Source organism: Tympanuchus pallidicinctus, unplaced genomic scaffold (genome assembly GCF_026119805.1).
Source record: "Tympanuchus pallidicinctus isolate F22 unplaced genomic scaffold, pur_lepc_1.0 scaffold20, whole genome shotgun sequence".
Taxonomy (NCBI): domain Eukaryota; kingdom Metazoa; phylum Chordata; class Aves; order Galliformes; family Phasianidae; genus Tympanuchus; species Tympanuchus pallidicinctus.
This window is the reverse complement of record NW_026294722.1, coordinates 1,726,142-1,730,733: the sequence shown is the minus strand read 5'-3', so window position 1 is coordinate 1,730,733 and position 4,592 is coordinate 1,726,142. Positions and strand designations below refer to the sequence as shown.

At 41.0% G+C, this 4,592-nt stretch overlaps 1 long non-coding RNA gene across 1 annotated transcript; it reads right to left on the bottom strand.

Moving 5' to 3' along the window:
- Positions 1-1,052: 1,052 nt before the first annotated feature.
- Positions 1,053-3,426, bottom strand: LOC128080979 (uncharacterized). Its single transcript, XR_008206931.1, has 3 exons — positions 3,312-3,426; positions 1,957-2,001; positions 1,053-1,690 (listed from the first exon to the last, which is right to left on the bottom strand). It is a non-coding gene; the product is annotated as an uncharacterized LOC128080979 (long non-coding RNA).
- Positions 3,427-4,592: the final 1,166 nt, after the last annotated feature.

Sequence of the window (4,592 nt, the reverse complement as noted above, 5' to 3'; positions counted from 1 at the left end):
ACAGTTGCAAATTCACATGACTTCTATTTAGGCCACTTTATTTGTAAATGTGAAAGAAAGCAGAAGAAAAGTCCTCTCGAGGGTTCAGGCCATCTTTATCACGAGTTAGGACAGACTGAAAAGGCACCTATTAAAGCTTATGTTTAAATGCTTATTAGAATCTAGTTTTTATTTACAGAGGTCATGTATGCCTGACATGTTTCACATTGCAGTCCTGAAAATCTCCCACCATGCTGGCATGCGTGGTTGGAGATGCATTAATTTCACTTTCAGAACCGTTTTTGACACTACAGCTCTTGTGGCTCTTCCCAAGCAGCCAGATTTTGCCTTCAGAGTTTGATTTTATACTTTGATTGAAGGCCATTAAAAGTATCTGACCACTGAATTCAACTGATTCTACTCAGAATTTGTGCAAAGGACACCTAAGGTTAGCCAGAGCCACTGACAATAAATACTTGATCTTACATAACTGCCCACATTGTAACTTATTTTTTATAGACCTGGTCTATACACATTCTTAAGAGTGCATGTACATAATCTTAAATTGTAAGAAGTCAGTTATAAAACCATTCCTGCTCCTGAAAAAAGCTTAAGAAAGGGCCATAAGCATGTTTCATTTTACTAAGAGATGCTTTCATCCAGTTGGAGCTCTTTTCTGTGAAGTATTTATGTTACTTTTCAGTTAATAGGATACATAACATCCATCTTCCCCACTTCCACACTCCGACTGGAATACGAGCCACGCTAACCCATCTATCTGCATAGTGCAAACAACAGCGTCTGTTTGATTTGTTTTGTTTTTAAAACTCACTCCATCTCTCAATTTTAGCTCATCCGTGAAAGAAAGCCACGAGGAAAAATACCACAGTCAGACAGATGAGGAAAATTCCACTCTGCACATTCACACAGACGTCATTTTTCATCAGTTAATTGGAGACAGTTATGCCTCAGTGTTAAGCTGTGTTTCCAAAAGGTATGACAAACTGCGTTGTGTACCAATTAGCAAGTCTTACACCCGTACTAACATAATGGAAACGAAAGACAGATCCAGATAGAAATGATGCATTTTATTCTGGGGAAGTCACCATAAAAATGCCTTTTCCACCCTCTGAAGCAGTAACTTAGCCCCAGAAATACCCATAATGAGGCCTCGCAGGGACCACTTTCTCCATAGCTCTTATTATCGCGCGTCGCTGGGCTCTGGCCATCCCGCGCTCATCGCGCCGTGTGAGGCCTAGTTAGGCTGCACAGGAGATGGAGCACAGAGCATCCATCGCAGGGACTTTTTGCCAGGCACTTCATCACTAATGAAATCAGGATTTATAAGAGCAGCGGTCTCTGTCTATCTTAAATCTTGGCTAAACAAATTGGGAAGGCAAAACATAGCTGCCGACGGGCTGAGAAAGCCCTGCTGAGGATGAGAGTGATAAACAGTCCAGTTTGGAGCAGGCAGTAATTTATAAAATGAGCTGAGGAGAAAGTAAGATGTTTCTGTACAAAGAGAGCCATCAGTCTCTCCTTCCGAAAATAACTACTTTATGTGTGGGTTTTTTAGTTTCAGCTTAAAGAGCTGATAAAACACAGAATTGGAGGCAATGGAACAAATCTCAGCAGGGCAGCCGAGTGGGTGGCAGATGACACGAAGTTACATCAGCACATGGGAAACTACAGATTCTTGCAAGTGCTGTCCCTGGGGAAGGAATAGGGAAAGAGGGGGGCATGCCTGCATTAACAAATAGCTTCAATGAGTGTTGAAAGGAGAACGTTGTATCTCTCTTTTTTTTTTTTGGGGGGGGGGGGAAGGGGATGGAAATGACCTTACTTCTAGGTACCAAGCACAAAAAACAGTTTAAGCAGCTTTAAAAGTCACTCTTAGTTTTCCTATCAGGCACCACATTCTAACTGATACCTATTTAGAGACAGTGCTTGACCCGGTAAGTGTTATAGGTTACTCACAGAGCAGATCTGGAGGTCCTTTACTCAGGGCATCCATCCAGCAACCTGCAGAAAGAAATTCACAGAAATAAAACCAAGAAGAGAGAGAGATCACCACAGGCTTGCTGAAAGCCAATGGGACATTTTTACTCAGTCTGGCCCTATTTTATTTTCTTGGTTCTTGCAGGCCATGTCCTCAGCCACACTGTTGAGATTCTAAAGCAAGCAGACCTAGCTCTACCAAGTAATGCACAAAATGTTTTCGTATTCTGTGCTTTTCAGAGTAGAACAGCGTATGGATGTAACACGTTGCTGAATGCAGAGCTGCGTGGGTCCCTGGGAAGCACGAGGTGTCCCCTTTGGGTCCACAGGGCCAGGTCTGCATCATGGGCACAGTCCAGGCACAGCCACGAGCACTGCACAGCTGCTGAGCCAAACCTTGCTTCTGTGTTGGAGTGCAAGATGGCTGCAGAGCCTTTCCCAGCAGAAGTACTGCGGAGAAGCCATCGGAATAGATGATCACAAAGTGAGGGGAAGTGGGAGAGAAAGAGAGAGTGATTTTATGACGTGCACCAAAAGCATCACCTGCTGGCTTCAGGCTGCACGCTTGTGCATTTATTGGGAGACACTGGGGACAAATCTACAGAGGAAACCTGGCGTTCCGTGTCTTTGATGCCAGCATCAAAACATATACTTGTTCCTATCCTGCTTGTTTGCAGAACACTGCCATGACTCCAGAGCTAATATTTCATTCCTTCCTTTTCTTACCTGGCATCTGGTGTGTGGGATAGAAACCGGTGCCAGAATAAATAAAACTTCAAATTATAAATAACGAGCTGCATGTGTGTGACTTTTTTTTTTTTCCAGTTAATTGTCCCTAATTTATGCAGCTGCAGTACCTGGCAGATTCCTATGATTAAAGGCTACCACATTCAGTGTATCATGGAATTCATTTGATATCAGTATTTGATATCAGCTATAAAGCATGTCTATAATTTCTTCCTGAATAGTATGAATGCATTTCTCCTTAAATTGTTCAATGAAGAATAAAATACACTTGATCAGAAAACTCCCCTTGTAGAGCTTTAACGTGAATGAAAAAATAATCATAACAGAATATATTTAAGTATAATTATTGTACCAATGGAATTTGTTTATAGAACCATTGCTTTGCCCAATATGAAAAGCAAGATCCTTGAAACTAGTAGAAAATCCAAGAAATAAAGCTCAGTCACAACAAAGTTAATATAAAAACATAAGAAAATAAAATAAAGAAACAAGAAAAACAACTAAAGAAAAATCCCTGCACAATTTTTCAGTGATTCCTCGTTCATCAACATAAGCCCACGATTCAAAAAATTACTTTAGACAGGTACCTAACTTGAAGAGCATGCTGAAACTCCTTTCTTGCTTGGAGATGGTATTTGCTGAACATACAGAATTAACAAACCCCACACTGTACTGGCAAAGCCAAGACAAGCAGTGTGAAAGGATTCCCTCCAAGAGAGCTTCTATTTGTACTTTGGTTTCTTAAACACAGGTGAGATACATGACCTTCTAACCCCTTTAGTCTATTAGCTCTCAGTGTATTACAATCATTTGACAGGCACCAATCAGTACAATTAATTAGCTATATCTGTGAGCAGCCTTGAAGGCATTTTGTCCCACAGATTTCAGTGGGAGGTTGGTGAATGAGAGATTTCCTTTCCTCTATCACTGCAGTTAAAAGGTTTTCATCATTTTCATAGCCCAGAGAATAGAACTCACACAGAATGGAGCTCACACCCATACGAAAAACTTCCCAAACCGGGCTGCTCCAAGAACTGCACCTTTCCTTTAGGGCTTGAGGCAGATGGCGAGGTAATACCTACATCCCTTTCTGCCTGCTGGTAGAAGGCAAGCATTTCCCAGTTACAGCATGAAACCAAGTGCTCATATAGGCTTGCCAAGGGAAACAGCTTCTGTATAATCGATGTGCTGTTAGGAGCCTGAGGGCAAAATGTTGTTCTTAAAACTATACTGAAGATCTTGACATGGGTAGTCAGCTCTGCTGGTATGTGCAGAAGGCTACTGACAGCATGGCAGTGCATAGAAGAGTTGTGATTGAGGGTGTATGGGGGATGATAAAACTGTTCATGGTCACATACATAGTGAAACACCTTAACTGATAGTATAAAAATGATTAAAATATGCACTAGTGTGGGATAAAATATCTGCTGTTATCTCATTCAAGCTCATTTTCCATTAAATCTGCCTGCTTGCTGGTTGCAACGATGTCAGACTTTATCTTCAAAATAAATAAAAAGTCCAAAACAAAGCTCATAATAACCTTATTTCTCCATTGATTATTGATTCGTACTTTCGTACTTACATAAAAATGCCATATTTCAAATTCACCATTTAAAAAGTCCTTTTCTTCCTCGTTCTCCCCCCTGCAAGAACATCTTGGTTCATAACTTAACGCAGAATCAGTATCTAAAAGGGTGGAAGCCTTCTATCACTTGCTGTACAAGACACACAAGCATGTGTATGTATAGCATGTATTTGTTATTCATGCACGTTAGGAAACAAACACACAGTACCAAGGGAGGAACACTTGATAAGAAAAGCATCTGAACTTGCATACACACACACAAAAAAGCCAAGTTTCAGTGTTA